Here is a 19,732-nt window from a genome sequence, read left to right on the forward strand (position 1 = left end):
GGCAGAGAAAAGCCCAGATATGGTCGTCCTTCTCTCGAGCAGCGCTGACGATGCGACACCAACTTGTAGTCTCGATATTACTCACTGCAGGCTACTCGTTTTTACTAAATTGGGCGCTGTGACACAGACACAAAATTCCAGCAATATTACTCCGCTGGGCTGTCATTTGCCACTTCGTTGCCGTCAGCTGCCTCATCCAGCACCTCGCTGCCACTAGAAACGTCTTCCTCTTCTTCCATTGTTGTCAAAACAACATCAATGTACACGAAAGGAATAAACTTCAATAAAGTGATCACAATATCCCAAGTCGATATTGTCGTCAACGTCGTCATCTTCTAAAAATAAATTATTTTTCCTCACTCTACGCGAACTCGTGTTTTGCGCTTGCTCATACGACGCACACCTCACCACTCGCGTAAAAATATTCGTTCTCACGGTGGAATTTGGTCGAGTAAAGAAGCCCTCGCGAAGGTCTCTGGATCGGTTCTGGAACGTCCAACAAGCGAAAACGTATCCTTTGTGATGTCCTTGACCAACACTGTAAGCGGCGATTTGTCCATCCGAGAGTGCAACGGCACTTGTGATTTTGAGTTTTGGCTCACGGACTATACAGCAGTCGTCCGTTCTGCTCCATTGTTTCATCTGTTTTGCCAGTTCTGCTAGCTGATTCTATATATTTGCCACTGCCCTCATAGTGCTCATGCTTGGGTGGAGGGCGGCGTGACCCGTTTAGGGTAGCTGTATCATAGTAGTAGTAGTGTGTGTGTGTGTGTGTGTGTGTGTGTGTGTGTGTGTGTGTGTGTGTGTGTTACGTTTAATGTTTTCATATGATGTTTCTCCTGACATGATGTGGGCAGTGGCTACGACTGTGTATTGTATACTGATGACTGTTGTCCGCAGTGGCTACGACTGTGTATTGTATACTGATGACTGTTGTCCGCAGTGGCTACGACTGTGTATTGTATACTGATGACTGTTGTCCGCAGTGGCTACGACTGTGTATTGTATACTGATGACTGTTGTCCGCAGTGGCTACCACTGTGTATTGTATACTGATGACTGTTGTCCGCAGTGGCTACGACTGTGTATTGTATACTGATGACTGTTGTCCGCAGTGGCTACGACTGTGTATTGCATACTGATGACTGTTGTCCGCAGTGGCTACGACTGTGTATTGTATACTGATGACTGTTGTCCGCAGTGGCTACGACTGTGTATTGTATACTGATGACTGTTGTCCGCAGTGGCTACGACTGTGTATTGTATACTGATGACTGTTGTCCGCAGTGGCTACGACTGCGTATTGTATACTGATGACTGTTGTCCGCAGTGGCTACGACTGTGTATTGTATACTGATGACTGTTGTCCGCAGTGGCTACGACTGTGTATTGTATACTGATGACTGTTGTCCGCAGTGGCTACGACTGTGTATTGTATACTGATGACTGTTGTCCGCAGTGGCTACGACTGTGTATTGTATACTGATGACTGTTGTCCGCAGTGGCTACGACTGTGTATTGTATACTGATGACTGTTGTCCGCAGTGGCTACGACTGTGTATTGTATACTGATGACATGATGTGGGCAGTGGCTACGACTGTGTATTGTATACTGATGTATTATGATTGTGTTGTGCCAGTCTTTGTCACTTACAGTGACCTGTAGAACATGATGGGGACAGTGACTGTGTGACTTGCAATGGGAGTGCTTGCAGGCAGGCTTGGAGCTGCAATGTTTTCTGTGCGTATATCAGAGCATGGATGCTTGCAGTTTGGGTAAGGCGGTATGAATGTTGGTTGTGATTATCGGAGCATGAATGTTGGATGTACAGTGACGTGTGCATTGGAGTAAAACTGATGACTATGTATCGGAGCATATACAAACTTGTCTAATATCATACTGTCCGATGAGTTCTAACACGAAACTCTGAGTAGTCCTTTCTAAAAGATGCTCGCCACTTTTTTCGCAACTTTTTGTTGTTTTGGAAGAAATTGCAACTTTCGCAACTTTATTCTTTTTCACGAACTACTTCGCAACTTTTCCGCAGCCATAAGCAGTGAATCGCCTTGGAGGAGACCATTGAAGTGTCCGTGATGCTCCCCTTCAACAAGAAGCGCTGAAACATGGCATGATTTGCATCAAATCATCATGACAAGTGTAGGTCTTGAAGACCATGTACTCGATGTACATGTACCGGCATACCTGTACATGTACCGGCATACCTGTACATGTACTGGCATACCTGTACATGCCAGTGTACCGGCATACCTGTACATGTACATACATTGTTGGTAGACAGTGTGTTACAAGGCGAAGGACCACTGTGTTCAGAACACAGTGTGGACCTAAGTCCTTACTACAATGATCCACGGTTGGCAGAGCCCCGGTGTTGCAAGCATTAGAACCGGCTCTGGCAACTGTGTATGGTTGTACATGTAGTAGGGTTAGTGTTTCTTTCCCAACACAGTGCGGGTCCTCCGACTTGTAACATGCTCTCAACTAACAACATGTCTTTCAACAAAACAACGTTTATCTATGTACATATATGTATAATGTAACAGCACTGAGCAATGATGTTATGACGTGTGATAACCATTATTATTATGGTATTTATGCACAAGAACTCGCTCATTTTGAGTTGCGATATCAGCAACGTTTTGAGCTTTTTCTGAAAATATGGATGCGATTTCAGCAACTTTCACTTGTTTTGGCATGGTTGCGAAAAGCAAAAGTTGCGAAATATGTTGGCATCTTTGGGAAAGGGCTAACTCTGAGTAAAGGCAGAAAAGGATTTGCTTATATCACTACTGTGTGTGTATTGTATCTTAACCTGTATGTGTAGATGTGTTGTTTGAGTAAGGGAGCAAGAATTGTTAGGATAGTAATGTATGAGTGTTACCACTTTCGGACATACCCTCTACTCTATTGTATACATAGAGTGTATACCGCCGGACATGCCCTCTACTCTATTGTATACATAGAGTGTATCCCGCGGACATGCCCTCTACTCTATTGTATACATAGAGTGTATACCGCCGGACATACCCTCTACTCTATTGTATACATAGAGTGTATACTGCCGGACATGCCCTCTACTCTATTGTATACAATGTATAAGGTTACTTCACTACAATTTAATAATATGTTGACTGGGGCTAGAAGAACATCTTGATTGTCGACTGTGCAGTTCTGGAGCAAGAATTCTAGGAGAAACACTGGGTTGGGAATGCAGATTGTACTGGAAGTACAACGTAATCCAGCAGATATCTCTATCACTCGGATGGAGAACGTAGTCAGAATTAAAGGAAAGAAAAAGGAGCAAGGAACTACAAGTCGCACTATACTGTCCACTAACTCCACCAGTTACTGTCCACTAACTCCACCAGTTACTGGACAATCATCTCATGTGATAGCATTGCACGAGACTGAGCAACGGTACTGACGTTCTACAACTGCTGTCTCTAACTGTGTAAGGATAGAGATCACAAAGATCTAGCATGCAGTGAACTTGTTGATGACTAGCATCTCCACAATACACACTACTCTACACAAACACACGAGTACATGGAGGTGTTGGGTAAGTGAATCAGTCAATCCATGAGCTTATAGTGGGATGCGTAATGGTCAAAGTAGACTACTGTACTGCTCACATACACATGTATTCACAACTACTGTCTAGTGTAGTTGTATGCTGGGTTTCAGGTCAGCACTTTACACCTCAAACTTTCACTCTCTTCTATGCTCTTTCTCAATTCATACTAGTTCACATTTACAATTCTAGTGTCAGCTACTACAGCAAAAGTCACAGCAATGTGACAGCATCCTTCGCCTGTCGTACACACTACCATACTATACTAGCGGATGGTCTTTTAAACGAACTTTTTTCTCTTTTTCATAGCCATTTTCGTAAATGAAAGAGTCAACACAAGCAAATGAATCAAAGGGAACTTGTCAATTCACTTGTCATTGAGTAATATTCCGTGAAAAGAGGTCTCAGCAGAGACATCGAATAAGCCAGGCCAGGAGACGAAATATCCGAAACAGCTCATGCAAGAAGCAGTTCCAAAGAAGGAAGTTCCTCGGCAAAATGACTGACTTTCTCTCCGGTGCACACCTGGAGGTTGAATAGCTCGTTATTATCAAAATCTCATCTTCATCAAAACAGAAATGCGCAGCCGCTTTTATGCAGCAGACGCCGTACGCTTACATACGGAGATACACTAAATATACATCAGGCAAAGCTCCGTATTAGTTCCGTACTGCTTCCGTATTGGTCGGGCAGGGATACTACACATGCACATCCGAAAAGGCTGCAACATGTCTGCCATGCATACGCACGCGGCCGGCCGGCCACACGATGGTAGGAGCCATGGCGTCATGGAGTATGAGTTCGTTCATGGTCCAGGCAGGTACCGACCACGCTACGTAGAAACTTACGTAGACAACGTGTCTCAATAGCGATGTCGTTAGCTCTTACCATGTGAACACAATAATAGAAAAGCTGACAGGATCGCTTTCCTAAATGTATTTTTCTATCAAACTTATCTTATCTTACCATGGCTTACCATGGCTGTCTGACGGCCACTTTACACTTGATGAAATGCTCATTTACATTGTTATGTCTTAGTGTTAGCTTGTAACTTGTTTAAGATTACATGTAGTAGTGTGACTGTTCCTGTACTGTCTTTTAACAGACAACTTTCTATCATTCTTCTCCAACATGTACATCCCTGATGATGACCTCCTGGGGGAAAATGTGGACAATTTCAACTGTGCGTGGTGTAGCCAAGGACTGTTTGTGTGTTGTGAGTTGGGTATACGGAAAATATGACAAGGCTACAGTGGAGTTTCAAAGTTCTTAAAAAACTTATCTGTTTCTGTGTATGTTTAACAGTATAGTGATTTCCGGGTCAGTTTCATTCTGTTCTTCCTTTGATTAATTGTGATGTGGAAAATGTGCCATTGTGTTGAAAATCAACCTGTATTGTGTTTTTTGCCAATGAAAAGGGCTGTCCTGTAAAACAAATAGACTACTTGAAGTAGTTGTGCATACAAATACACCATAACGTAAACAGGTTTGTCCTAGTAAACAAATACAGCATAACGTAAAAAGGTTTGTCCTAGTAAACAAATACAGCATAACGTAAAAAGGGTTTGTCCTAGTAAACAAATACAGCATAACGTAAAACGGTTTGTCCTAGTAAACAAATACAGCATAACGTAAAAAGGTTTGTCCTAGTAAACAAATACAGCATAACGTAAAAAGGTTTGTCCTAGTAAACAAATACAGCATAACGTAAAAAGGTTTGTCCTAGTAAACAAATACAGCATAACGTAAAAAGGTTTGTCCTAGTAAACAAATACAGCATAACGTAAAAAGGTTTGTCCTAGTAAACAAATACAGCATAACGTAAAAAGGTTTGTCCTAGTAAACAAATACAGCATAACGTAAAAAGGTTTATCCTAGTAAACAAATACAGCATAACGTAAAAAGGTTTGTCCTAGTAAACAAATACAGCATAACGTAAAAAGGTTTGTCCTAGTAATCAAATACAGCATAACGTAAAAAGGTTTATCCTAGTAAACAAATACAGCATAACGTAAAAAGGTTTGTCCTAGTAAACAAATACAGCATAACGTAAAAAGGTTTGTCCTAGTAAACAAATACAGCATAACGTAAAAAGGTTGGTCCTAGTAAACAAATACAGCATAACGTAAAAAGGTTTGTCCTAGTAAACAAATACAGCATAACGTAAAAAGGTTTGTCCTAGTAAAAAAATACAGCATAACGTAAAAAGGTTTGTCCTAGTAAACAAATACAGCATAACGTAAAAAGGGTTTGTCCTAGTAAACAAATACAGCATAACGTAAAACGGTTTGTCCTAGTAAACAAATACAGCATAACGTAAAAAGGTTTGTCCTAGTAAACAAATACAGCATAACGTAAAAAGGTTTGTCCTAGTAAACAAATACAGCATAACGTAAAACGGTTTGTCCTAGTAAACAAATACAGCATAACGTAAAAAGGTTTGTCCTAGTAAACAAATACAGCATAACGTAAAAAGGTTTGTCGTAGTAAACAAATACAGCATAACGTAAAAAGGTTTATCCTAGTAAACAAATACAGCATAACGTAAAAAGGTTTGTCCTAGTAAACAAATACAGCATAACGTAAAAAGGTTTGTCCTAGTAAACAAATACAGCATAACGTAAAAAGGTTTATCCTAGTAAACAAATACAGCATAACGTAAAAAGGTTTGTCCTAGTAAACAAATACAGCATAACGTAAAAAGGTTTGTCCTAGTAAACAAATACAGCATAACGTAAAAAGGTTTGTCCTAGTAAACAAATACAGCATAACGTAAAAAGGTTTGTCCTAGTAAACAAATACAGCATAACGTAAAAAGGTTTGTCCTAGTAAACAAATACAGCATAACGTAAAAAGGTTTGTCCTAGTAAACAAATACAGCATAACGTTAGAAGTTGTACTTAAGACTACAGACTGTACTTTGTACTTGTACAGAGTTTTCCCTTCAATCGTCGTGACGTCATTACACATAACACTACACATAACAACCCAGTGGCATTGAGTTCATAATGGAAACTTTTACCAATAGAATACACAGTGTTGAGATACAGAGTCAGCTCCTGAATGATGGTATGGCCCCAGGTCGGTTACAGGGACACTCATTTGCCAATACTCAATTTCAGTATTAGCAAGATCACTTGCACGCAAATCTTTTCCTTCTTACATGACGTGTAGAAAAAACATTTTGTCGGAGATTCTCCCACATATCCACTATGAGATGAACAGCAATGTAGAATACAGACTGCACTGTATGTGAACCATGCTACACATCAACACTGTCTAACTGCATGTATAAGTAGTTTTGTTCTCACTAGGATCTGTGTTGAGATGATGAGCGGACAAAGTAGCAAACATTTCAGTGAGTCTGTACCTCTACGCACAGTATCAAGTGTAGCACATACATGTACATGTAGTATAAGTACAGCTGGACAGCCTGTCCCTCTGTATGGGAAAACAGTACTCCAGGCTCACTGCAACCATAACCCGGTTGCCGGGTAGGGTCTCGATCTTGTGCCCATTTGAACCGTATGGGGCTATACCCTGTTCAGACACTCATTACTCTATTGGAGCATTATAGGAATATTCCCTGATCTCGTGGTTCAAATTGTCGCAAGACCGGGCCCGCCAACCAGTTTATGGTTTCAGTCAGGAACACTGTTTTCCCATACTGTGGGTCCTCCGCCTTGTTCACGCTGTCATTGTGAAACTTACATGTTAGTCCCTGCATTAAGGAGGGACGACTGTAGTGGTACCGAATACTACCGATTCCCTGGAATGGAGTCAGTGAATCACTGGTTCATTCATTAACACATCTATGATCTAGATCCTGTCAGAGTTGTCACGGCAATGACATCATGTGTGCGACGAAAACTAATTCAGTTTTTCATTTCTTTTTCATTGAATAAAGTAAAAAAAAGTAAATTATCGTATCCGTTCCCGAAGGGAACTCACGACGGCCGCTAACACCCGATAAACCCTAGCGGCAGATGCAGCGCCTAACGGTGGGGGTGAGTGGGTAGGTCTCACAACCGCTGGCACAAGTATTGTATTGTATTGTATTGTATTGTATTTATTTTAAAGGATTCTCCAAAAGCAAATGGATGCTTATCACGGAAGTCTCCCACATAAATATCGCAAGAAAAATGGGGAAATGGGGAGAGGAGAGTGGAAGATGAAGCATGGGAAGAAGGGAAACAAGTACCTAAATATCGAGGTATAAAAGCAGGAAAGAAATCGACGAGGGAAGAAATCACCTCTGCAGATAATAGCGGGACATTTAGATGAAAAAAAACCAGCAAGGATTAATTTCAAGTAAAAAAAATTCTCAAACGGAAAAGTTCGGAATTCCAGTCAGAGAATATCTATGCTGAGAGTAATGAGCCTTTAGAGCAATGCGAAAATTGACAGAGGACTGAACGCAGCGGATGTGTTCTGGAAGTTTGTTCCATTTCACAGATAAACTGAAGAGAGGGGATTTAAGGAAATGGGCGCCAGAACGAGGTAAAACTATAGAGGACGGGTGACGACAACTAAGGGATACATTGAATTTGAAACGAATTAGCAAAGACGGAAACTGGTAAAACACATGATGAAAATACAGCAAGGACAGAATCTGACGACGCCACTTCAGGGATGACCAGTCACAAGTACGTGCCGAAAGCGACCCCATTAGCTGCATCCATGTACCCCTTGTGCCTGGCCACAAGTTCCCAGTTGACTGTGGGTAGCAGCACGGCTGGAAAAACCGCTCCCAGGCAGGACTTGAACCAGGCACCTCTCGTATCTCAATCATGGTCTTTGACCAACCCACTGTGCCTGCCTGGTTTGAATGAATGGAAATAACATTTTATGAACGACTGGAAGTGTGTTGGTCAGTGTATCCAAGACGTGATCGAGGCAAACGTCAGGTCGTTCAATGTCAGTATCATCAGTGAATATTGTGGCAAATGTCACACGTTCTGACCCTACATCATCTTGGCAATACGTTAGTGGACAACAACGCATACTGCGGTGTAAACCTTTGGTCCTTTCCTTCTTCTAAGTAATTCTATTCTAATCTTGTCTTCAGATCAGAGTGGCAAAGAGCCATACTTCTCTCCCCACCATCATCTATACTTTACGCACGTGGCCTAGTAGATGCATGGCTGATGATACTCACATAGCTGACTGATACCTGTACATCAGGTAGTGTCTGGTGCATAGGCGGACACTCATCCACGACTTGGCTGGTATTAGAGAGGTTTTGCAGAGCGAACATTCGCGCGAATTTTCGTTTGACGTCACGAAAAGCGAAACTTCGTGCGAACGTTCGCAGTTTTGAACGCGAAAGTAGTTGCAGGAAACGCGAAACAAACTTTCGCAGTAATTATTTTCGCTCTTTGTGGATCGCTGGTCAGCCTGGTGCACGGTGAGCGACCCTCAATCTTCATGTTTGTGCTGGATCTCTACTCTTGGCTTGGTCCGCGAGTGCTAGCTTTCCGATACTTTTGGCAGCCCGTGTTGTTTCATCTCCAGAACCATCTCCGATCTCCTGCTTGCTCGTCCTCTCACTGCTCAGAATCGGTTACATCAACGATGCCTTTTTGAATCTCAAGTGTTGATGCGCAAGGTTACGGCACAAGCCAACCCGGCCCGTTTGTCTGTGGGTCTCCGGCCATGGACAACGTAGTCAAAGCGCTCTCGTCTCAGGCCGTGACTCAGGGTACCTGGTGCGCGTGCCGCCACTCGCAACAAACAAATAATCGGATGGAGCTGGAGAACACTTCTCAAAAACAAGCGAGTGCACACGAAATTTTCTTGGAGCGAGAAACATGCAAACGTTCGCAGTAATGTTCGCTCTTTGTGGACTGTTCGTGCGCGGTGAGCCACCCTCAATCCTCATGTTTGTGCTTGATCTCTACTCATGGCTTGGCGGCGGGTGCTTGCTTTCCTATACTTGTGGCAGCCCGTGTTGCTTCATCTCCGGAACCATCCCCGATCTCCTGCTGGAGACTCTCCTATCTCTCGTAACATCTTCTGAAGCCAGGTGAGACGACGAGTAGCGGAGATTAGCGAACGAAAATGTCGTATGTTTTGACATTTTTGCTGAATATTTCTCAGGAGAGATGGCGAATACCAAGCATCTTCTCCAAGTCTAGAGAAACCATTTCGTAGGCTACATTCCGCCTAGGGAAATGCAGGAGATGGCCTGGCTGGGGAGGACACACTTGGAGGAGAACGAAGTAAGTGATCTTGTTTATGTTGTTCTTTGGTATTGCAATCTTATGTTTGACGAACATACGGCATGGTGCAAAGTTGGTCGTTGAGTGCCTGCATGTGCATGTATAAGTGTGTGCTGATAAACACTTCCTATGCAAGAATCTGACACTCATGCTCTCTTTCTTTCTTGCAGTATGTGCGCACGTGTGTGTGTGTGTGTGTGTGTGTGTGTGTGTGTGTGTGTGTGTGTGTGAGAGAGAGAGAGAGAGAGAGAGAGTGTGTGTGCAGGAGCAGCGTGGAGCATGCCAGTGTGATCGCTGTGGCCGTTGCTTTCTTAGCTGTGGCGTTCTTGCTCGTCACAAGTGTGTGGCTCAGCCCCCAACGACAGTGGAGCCGTGTTGTGGTGAATACTGTGTGTCCTGCGACCGCTGCTTCCGTTCGGTCCAGGGCAGGAATAGACACCGCTGCTGAAGCTCTCCCCGGCCGTACGTCAGTCTCGTGGCAGATGACCCGAACTCTCATTTTGTGTGTGTGTGTGTGTGTGTATGTGTGTATGTTTGTGTGTGTGCGTGTGTGTGTGTGTGTGTGTGTGTGTGTGTGTGGTGTATGTATATGTATGTGTGTTGCTCCCTACGTAGACAAACTCTTGTTTTTGTGTCCCGGGTGCCATGGGGCGGCGTTCTCCCATTCTCTCTCCACTGCCCCCTCCGGGCCCACGTGGCAGTGACTCGACAGGGCAGGGCAAGTGTGTGTATGGTGCATTTTGTGTGCTGGCATGTCTTTTTAAATATGTTGGACAGGAACAACGTTCACTGAAAACCATGCTAGGTGTTGCTGGAACGTATGGAGTCTGCGAGCACTTACAATAACTTATGTCATGTCACGACAAAGAACGGTGCAGTGTTTGACCCTCATGTAAACATGATGGTGATGGTACCTCACCTAAGCTACCCATGAAGCTAGAAAGAACATCAGGTCAACAGAATTGTACCAGAGGAAAGCATCTATTGCCCGAACTTCATTTGAAATGAACAATACCCTTCTCCATAGAGACAACATGCAGATGAAGTGTATGGACAAATAATAATAGGCCATTCACTGAGGGCATGGAATGATCTCTACGTGTAGATTGGATAGACACATGCACGTCTGCAAGGAAAGCATTTGTTCATGGGCTGATTGAGTTCACATGGACTAAGTTCATACATGCCATCTCTCCTGAGATATGTTCAGCAAAAAATTCAAAACATACGACATTATTTCGTTCGCTAATCTCCGCTACTCGTCGTCTCACCTGGCTTCAGAAGATGTTACGAGAGATAGGAGAGTCTCCAGCAGGCAGCGCACCCATCTTCAGGAAGTGGAAAGAGCAAACGGCATGGTCCTTGGTTGAGGTAAATGCTGAACGTTTGATTTGTCCCAACCAAGATTTCAGCACTTGGTTCGTCACGATTTTCGCTTGCCAGCTAACGTCTCCGCACTCCAGCTTTCCCCTGTCGGTGTCACGTCCCAGTACACAACGGAGAGGACTACTAATAAACAGTTCACGGCACTAACAGCCTTGAACACAGTACTTCTTTCACTTCGTGAATACAAGAAGACAACTGAAAATGACACAATTCTGCAGTGATCGACCTTCTCTCTCACGGAGCTAAGCAGAATGTGCGTCATCACCTGTAGTCGCCATGGAAACGGGATCAGGAAATCGGCGATATGGCAAGTTTCCCTTGCCGTACGCAAGCGAGAGATATACCATCGGAACCGATATCCAATTGTCTTTCATCTGAGCCCTACTTGAAAAATCGATGCACTTCCCCTTTAACTTCTCAAACAAGCGAGTGCACGCGAAAATTCCTGGGAGCGAAAAACATGCAAAACACAAATTTCGCGTGAACGTTCGCAATAGTTTTCGCAGCCCGGAACGCGAAAATCATTGCGAACGTTCGCTCTGCAAAACCTCTCTACTGTGACGTAGGTTTCGTGCCTCCAGGACTCATTGCTCACTGTGTGATCAACCATGCGTAAGCTGCACTACAGTGTATACGTTATGAGTGTGATGTAGCAGTTAGCTATGTGCATATCACCAGACATTCATCCACATGATGCTATACGCAAACAGAGCAGAGTAGGAATGGGTGATTAGGATAATGATGTACATGTATGCAATCCTGGAATCGAATCTACCGGTAAGAGAACATTTTCTTTTTGTCCGTGTTTCTATACATGGCTAGAAAGTACAACTAATCTGTGTGTGTATGTATTTGTGTCAGCTAGTTCGGTTGGTGGGTACACTTATGCCAGATAGTGTTGGGTCCGTTGCCAATGGCAATGGGCTCGGCTGCTTGAAAGTGTATTGTTGTACATGTCACCTGTGTTGGTTTCAGGGTTCACATACTTTCTATTTGAAGTATACATACCTGTTAACCATGGACTACTTCTGGCTAGAGCAACTCTTGTGTAATCAATGGTGCTAGTGAAACTTAGAATTATCGGATCCAGTCTGATTTAGCCACCCACACTAGTAGCATGTATAACCTACTGGAGGCAGGGGTAACTGCAGTTGGATCCCGGGACGTATACCCTGATGCCGTCAATCCCTTTTTCTTCACCTTGTCCTCACCCACTTACTGAGATGTGGTGAGCCCATAAGTGGGATCATTTCCAAGTCCACCCAGAGCTTTGGGGATTTTAGGAGGTGTGGGCCGTTGCGCGGTTCAATAGCCAATTGAGTGATCTTTCCAAGATTCCTTTTGAGTCTCTCTCCCCTCTCCCAAGAGGAGACCCACGTGACCAGTTATGGCAGTGAGCAAGTGTAAGCATGTGTGCATGCATGTGTGTGTATATGGGTGGGGGGTACATGTGTGTGTGTATTGGTGTGTGTGAGTGTGTGTGTGTGGGGGGGGGGGGTGCGTGAGTGTGTGTTTGAGGGGAAGGGAGTGTGCGTGCGTGTGTAAGTGGGGAGGTTTGTGTCATTGTGTGTGTGTGTGTTTGCGTGTGTGTGTGTGTGTGGTGTGTTTTAGCTGTTGAATGGTGCAATCCCAGCACAAGTTGCTATGGCTTCTGCTGTAGCTTCCCTATCATCGCGTCCGGCGATGGGCGTCAAATGGTCAATGGTGTGTGTGTGTGTGCACACGTCTTTCTTCTCTTTCTCAGACTCTTCCTGACTTTTCCTCCATTCTCCTGGGTGGTTACCAACAGCCAGTGCTTGCCGGAGTATGTGGTGTGATGTGTGTGCGGGAAAAAATAAAAAAGACCAAAAGTAGGGATTCACTGGCCAGAAATAGCCACTTTATAGCTGTGTGGTGTAGACCAGGCTGAATAGTGGCGGTCAATTCTTCAGCCTTGCAAGCTGTTGAATGGTGCAATCCCAGCACAAGCTTCTATGGCTTCTGCTGTAGCATCGCTATCATCGCCTCCGGCGATGGGCGTCCAATGGTCCAATGGTGTGTGGGTGTGCGTGTGTGGGTGTGTGTGTGTGTGCGTGTGTGTGTGTGTGTGTGTGTGTGTGACTTTTAATGTTTTCATATAGTTTTTCTCCTGATGTCGTATCCATACTATTGACACGTGCCTTTTAGGCCTCTACGGGACAAGTATGCCTTATTTTAGGTGTCATGACAAGCAGGGTCCCAGGTTCGAGTCCTGGTGGGTCTGGCGTTTTTTTTCTCTTTTCAGGCAGTTCACTTCCCCGACTGATCCTTTGAATTTGAAGTTCTCCCAATCCTTTCCAAATTTAATCACTTTCTTTCACCTCTGGTAGTTTCCAGAAACTGACCGTGGTTGGTCCCCTGGGGGAGGGAAAAAGACCCAAGTGCCATCAGTATGTGTGGCACGTGTTGTGAGCTGCCTTTGGAGTGAAAAACTTGTCAGCGCCTTCTAGGTTCAGCCTGGTCCCATAGCTCAGTGGTTAGAGCATTGCTCATGACAAGCAGGGTCCCAGGTTCGAGTCCTGGTGGGTCTGGCGTTTTTTTCTCTTTTCAGGCAGTTCACTTCCCCGACTGATCCTTTGAATTTGAAGTTCTCCCAATCCTTTCCAAATTTAATCACTTTCTTTCACCTCTGGTAGTTTCCAGAAACTGACCGTGGTTGGTCCCCTGGGGGAGGGAAAAAGACCCAAGTGCCATCAGTATGTGTGGCACGTGTTGTGAGCTGCCTTTGGAGTGAAAAACTTGTCAGCGCCTTCTAGGTTCAGCCTGGTCCCATAGCTCAGTGGTTAGAGCATTGCTCATGACAAGCAGGGTCCCAGGTTCGAGTCCTGGTGGGTCTGGCGTTTTTTCTCTTTTCAGGCAGTTCACTTCCCCGACTGATCCTTTGAATTTGAAGTTCTCCCAATCCTTTCCAAATTTAATCACTTTCTTTCACCTCTGGTAGTTTCCAGAAACTGACTGTGGTTGGTCCCCTGGGGGAGGGAAAAAGACCCAAGTGCCATCAGTATGTGTGGCACGTGTTGTGAGCTGCCTTTGGAGTGAAAAACTTGTCAGCGCCTTCTAGGTTCAGCCTGGTCCCATAGCTCAGTGGTTAGAGCATTGCTCATGACAAGCAGGGTCCCAGGTTCGAGTCCTGGTGGGTCTGGCGTTTTTTTTTCTCTTTTCAGGCAGTTCACTTCCCCGACTGATCCTTTGAATTTGAAGTTCTCCCAATCCTTTCCAAATATTTTAGGTGTCTAATTATTTATCTATCTCCCGTAAACGGGTTCATGATCGTCTTTATTTTATATCTTCACACAAGGCCTGGGGCCTTCCTTATTCGGTATGTATATGTTATCGCATGGTTGCAAGGGCCTTATGGCATATTATTGCCCCGAGAGGTTAGCCCGAGGGCCGTAGGCCCGAGGGCTAACCTCGAGGGGCAATAATATGCCATAAGGCCCGCAGCAACCATGCGATAACAAATTTATCACATGGCCCACAGAGCAGACCATTGGGCTGCTGTTGAAATTAGCCCAAATGCCAACACATTATGACCACAATGTATATTGATGTGCTATCATTATCAAAACAGGAAAAATGAAGATATTTCTCCTACACCCTAACAAAAAGTCTGCTACAGGCCATCAGAGAGTATACAGTACTGAAAGACGGAGACAGAAAAAAAGTGCCGGCACCGCATCGTCATAGCAATAGACATGGCAACGACAATAAAATACAGCAGAATCATAATTTCTAACTGGTTTGAGGGAAATCATAATTTCAGTTGAAAAATTAAGAGTGCTACCACAAAGAGTTTCTTCATGTTTACATGTGTATCAGGAAGTTGTCAAATACAGTACTGCAACAAGTGCAAGTATTTGACGACTCCCTGGTGTGTAATTCTGAGGACAATTTTTCTTCTTTTTTTTCAGCTCCAGATAGCTGTATTTTTCATTGCAAAACATTCCTGAATTGTTGTGTTTGTTGTTCAAGCAAAGGTGAAGGCAGAGGACAGATGAGCCTGGTAAGAGTTTTGCGTGGCACATGAAGACCACACACAGGCAGTGACTTTGCGAGGATATGAAAACGCACGACGCTGAGTTGAATTTGTGTTATTTCAAATAATTGTTTGTGATCACAGTACCACTTCGAGCAGAACTGAATCTTATCCACAAGCTTACCGACGGTCAGGCTGCCAACATGACTGAACAAATGATCCCTGCAAGCACCACGCGGCAGACGTCCGAGGCCATGTCCATTGCCGGGATGTCCATCTCCAAAAAGAATTCCATCTTCGTCTCAATGCTACACTGCGACTCGTAGAGTCGTACAGAGTAGTCACGCGATCACTGAAATAAACTATTTTTTTGCGGGCAAATAAACTATTTTTTTGCGGGCAATATCGCATATTATTGCCCGCGGCGCGAAAGGTGCTGATTCGCTGGAGTACGGGCAACAATCACGTGCCATGTGATAAACGCTGTTATTTCCCCACATGGCTCCCGCTCTTTATGCAACAGTTCGTACAGATATTTACTACGGTTTGATACGCTATTGCATGCGGGACCAGCAATCTCGTGGCCATGGACTTCCATGGCCGCAACTAGATACTATTGCCATCACCTTCCTTTTCTCTCTCTCTCTTGCCTTCCTTCCGCCTTCAGGCGGAAGCTTCGGCTTTCGTCTGTCTTGCCTTGTGCTCTCAATATCGTCTATTGAACTAAGTTAGCTCCTTTCAAGATGTGAGTCAACCTGAACGCTGGTGTGAGTGTACGTGTCGGTATATGCCTGCGTGTGTGTGAGAGAGTATGTCTAGGTATATGTGCGTGCGTGCGTAAGAGTAATTCTGTTGGTGGACTCTCTCCAAGTGGCCACCACTGCACGGCCTTGTAATGTGAAGGTTTAGTAAGTAAGTTAGTTCATATCGACGACCACAGCCTTGGGGTCTAACCCCGGGGCCGACCGGATACGACACTGACATGATGTGGGCAGGGGCTACGATTGTGTATTGTATACTGATGTATTATGATTGTGTTGTGCCAGTCTTTGTCACTTACAGTGACCTGTAGAATATGATGGGGACAGTGACTGTGTGACTTGCAATGGGAGTGCTTGCAGGCAGGCTTGGAGCTGCAATGTTTTCTGTGCGTATATCAGAGCATGGATGCTTGCAGTTTGGATATGGCGGTATGAATGTTGGTTGTGATTATCGGAGCATGAATGTTAGATGTACAGTGGCGTGTGCATTGGAGCAGAAATGATGACTGTGTATCGGAGCATAATATATAATACACAGTTGTCTAACATCATGCTGTCTGATGAGTGCTTATACAATGTATAAGCTACTTTACTAATAATATGTTGACTGGGGCTAGAAGAGCTTGATTGTCGACTGCGCAGTTCTGTAGCAAGAATTCTGCCTGTGTGTAACTACCTATATGTACTTGTAGGAGAATGACGGTTGACTTCACAGTTTGGGAGTATGAATATTGGGTGTGCAGAATGGTAGCATGATTGTCAGCTGGGGAGTTTCAGTGCATGAATGCTGACCTTTGGTATTAGAGCATGACTGTTTGTAGATGCAGGAATTATGAGCATGAAGGCTTGCTGTTGGTCTTGGACACACTGACCTGAATACCTGCAGCATGAGTGATGGTTGATGATGATCGTAATGACCAGCTGTTGCTTAGCAACTGATTGTATTGGTTAACATGACTACATAGTGCAGTGCTGGTGACTAGGGTAGTGAGTGATGGAGAGGTTGATGGTGTAGTTGTCATGGTATTGACTAGACAGTTCATAGCATACCTATCAGATGATCTGACGTGTGCACAGCACATAATTACACCTTGTAACTTAATGAGACCCCGATGACGCAGGGCAGACTGGGCAGTGCATGCTTTCAGGTAGCACACTGGTCGTAAATTTAATATGGCATTCAATTGACCGTAACTTTGGTGTCTCTCATTGGATTTGAGTGAAATTTGCACCACACACTCCTGCCAGTATGCTGGCCCTCCGGACATGATTTAAAAGTTCTTGCGCCTCACTGACAGGTTTTCCAGGCCGGATAACTCAGAATTCCGGCATAGTGCCATGGTGTGCGAGCCACCCAGGAGCCAAAAAAATGCATTTACAATTTTTTCACATTTTCTTGCTCATTCTGTCCGTGCGCGGGATTCAAACCTAAAAGAAGTCCAGAAGCAGCCATCGGTGGTGGGATAGGGCCCCTCAACATGGCCCTGGAATCTGTAACAACGGCACGAGTGGGTGTTATCTCACACCCTCCCACAGACCGAAGTCAATTTTTGAATTTTTTTAGGTTTAGCACGTGCGACGAGGTCGTACCTTTGATACAACATCCAGTGCTGGGACCTCCACAGCAAGCCATTTCCACAGTGCTGCACACTAAATCCAGGATACCCTCCAAAATCGGCAAAGACTACCACTCACGTTCCACTACTGCCTAGTACTGAATCCTACCTGACTTCTTGACACGACTCAAAATTGCCAAAGTCACTAAAACAATAATCAAGCCACATACAGTATCTGCAACGTCACGAGGGTGCTGGCATGGGCAGGTACTAGGTAATGCTAGCATTATGGCTGGCATTATAGTCCCTTTTTTCCAGGTGGCATAATGCTGGCATTAAAACACCATTTCGCATGCAAAATTGGCATTACAAGCATAATTGCCGGTCGACAATGGTGTCATGCATGAAGCTGGCTAGGTCCAGTTCCGAAAATCGTGCATCTGAACCCGTCCGGGGACTTGACGTTGCAAATCAACCTTCTCAGTGGATTGTTTCAGACAACATGCTCACTGCTGTTTAAGTTTTTTCTTTTTCTACGCTTTGGCCTTGATCCAAGACGGCCTTCTTAAACCGACTTTTCCAACTTTCAAACTGGCATTTTGGAGCAGTGTGAGCATTATGGGGCATTATATCCTCATATTATGAGCATTGCCTTTAGCATTATCGCAGCAAATAACTAGCATCACCCACCCATGCCTACCAAGAACAGAAACATTGGCAAAACTAATTCGCAGTTACCCTTTGGTGTGGCATCATCGATTTAGTATGGACACCACCCGATTGCTTGACGTGAAAGGTAGCGAGGTACGCGGACATCTCTTAACACGTGAAACGAAAAGATTTGGCGGGTAGTGAGCAAAAAAATAAGTGACGGTCCCTTAGTCCTAGTACCCTTGGTAACGCTGGTAACCCTGGTCTACGTCATTGTATCAGATTCTCTTGTCATTGTACGTGTGATGTACATGTAAATCCATCTCGAGCCTAGTATCAGTATCAGATGCTAGGCTGAAAATGGAGGTAAGGGGCAGCATGCAGTGAACATGGCTGCAACAGACACAGGGGCCAGAGAAGAGTACAGCAATGATAGCTGGGAACATCAACAATGACGTCACACAGTGATTGAGTGTTTTTAAAATAGTAAATCGTTGCAATTAGAATTGGAGGTGGATGGGTGAAGACATGGTGGTGATAACAGCAGTCTCAGCTGCTGGGACACCCAAGGGAGGTGGATGGGTGAAGACATGGTGGTGATAACAGCAGTCTCAGCTGCTGGGATACCAAAGGGAGGTGGATGGGTGAAGACATGGTGGTGATAACAGCAGTCTCAGCTGCTGGGACACCAAAGGGAGGTGGATGGGTGAAGACATGGTGGTGATAACAGCAGTCTCAGCTGCTGGGACACCAAAGGGAGGTGGATGGGTGAAGACATGGTGGTGATAACAGCAGTCTCAGCTGCTGGGACACCAAAGGGAGGTGGATGGGTGAAGACATGGTGGTCATAACAGCAGTCTCAGCTGCTGGGACACCAAAGGGAGGTGGATGGGTGAAGACATGGTGGTGATAACAGCAGTCTCAGCTGCTGGGACACCAAAGGGAGGTGGATGGGTGAAAACATGGTGGTGATAACAGCAGTCTCAGCTGCTAGGACACCAAAGGGAGGTGGATGGGTGAAGACATGGTGGTGATAACAGCAGTCTCAGCTGCTGGGACACCAAAGGGAGGTGGATGGGTGAAGACATGGTGGTGATAACAGCAGTCTCAGCTGCTGGGACACCAAAGGGAGGTGGATGGGTGAAGACATGGTGGTGATAACAGCAGTCTCAGCTGCTGGGACACCAAAGGGAGGTGGTCAACAATTTAAACAAACAAAACATACTCAAATCTCAGACAGCCAGCTGTTTCCACCTTGTTATATCTCATCAGCAGTGAGTCGATGACAGCAAAAAGAGTAAGGCAATGTCCTTTGTATTTACTAGCATAGAACCGAGAAATTACCAGCCTATTTCAACGCATTAACCCCATTCTGCTACTAAGTTCTGGTAAGATCCTCAGTCTTGAATTTGGATACATAATCAAGTCTGCAAAGATATAGGTTGGCTTCTATGAAATCAATGTGGATTGGCTCAACGCACAGAGACATGGTGATCTCAATATCGTTAGTCAAGTTTCAGTAAAGGCTAACGCAAGCGTATCTTGAAATTCATATTCTTATTACATTAGTGGC

General features: G+C 44.7%; 1 protein-coding gene across 1 annotated transcript in view; it reads right to left on the reverse strand.

Annotated features, from left to right (window-relative positions):
- Nucleotides 1-19,403: 19,403 nt before the first annotated feature.
- Nucleotides 19,404-19,732, reverse strand: part of LOC135822978 (uncharacterized) — a 15,022-nt gene continuing 14,693 nt past the window's right edge. Inside the window, exon 8 of the mRNA XM_065335817.1 lies at nucleotides 19,404-19,732. This exon is cut by the window's right edge and continues 440 nt beyond it. The gene's annotated coding sequence lies outside the window, so the exon portion shown is untranslated.

This window comes from Sycon ciliatum, chromosome 8 (assembly GCF_964019385.1).
Source record: "Sycon ciliatum chromosome 8, ocSycCili1.1, whole genome shotgun sequence".
Lineage (NCBI taxonomy): Eukaryota > Metazoa > Porifera > Calcarea > Leucosolenida > Sycettidae > Sycon > Sycon ciliatum.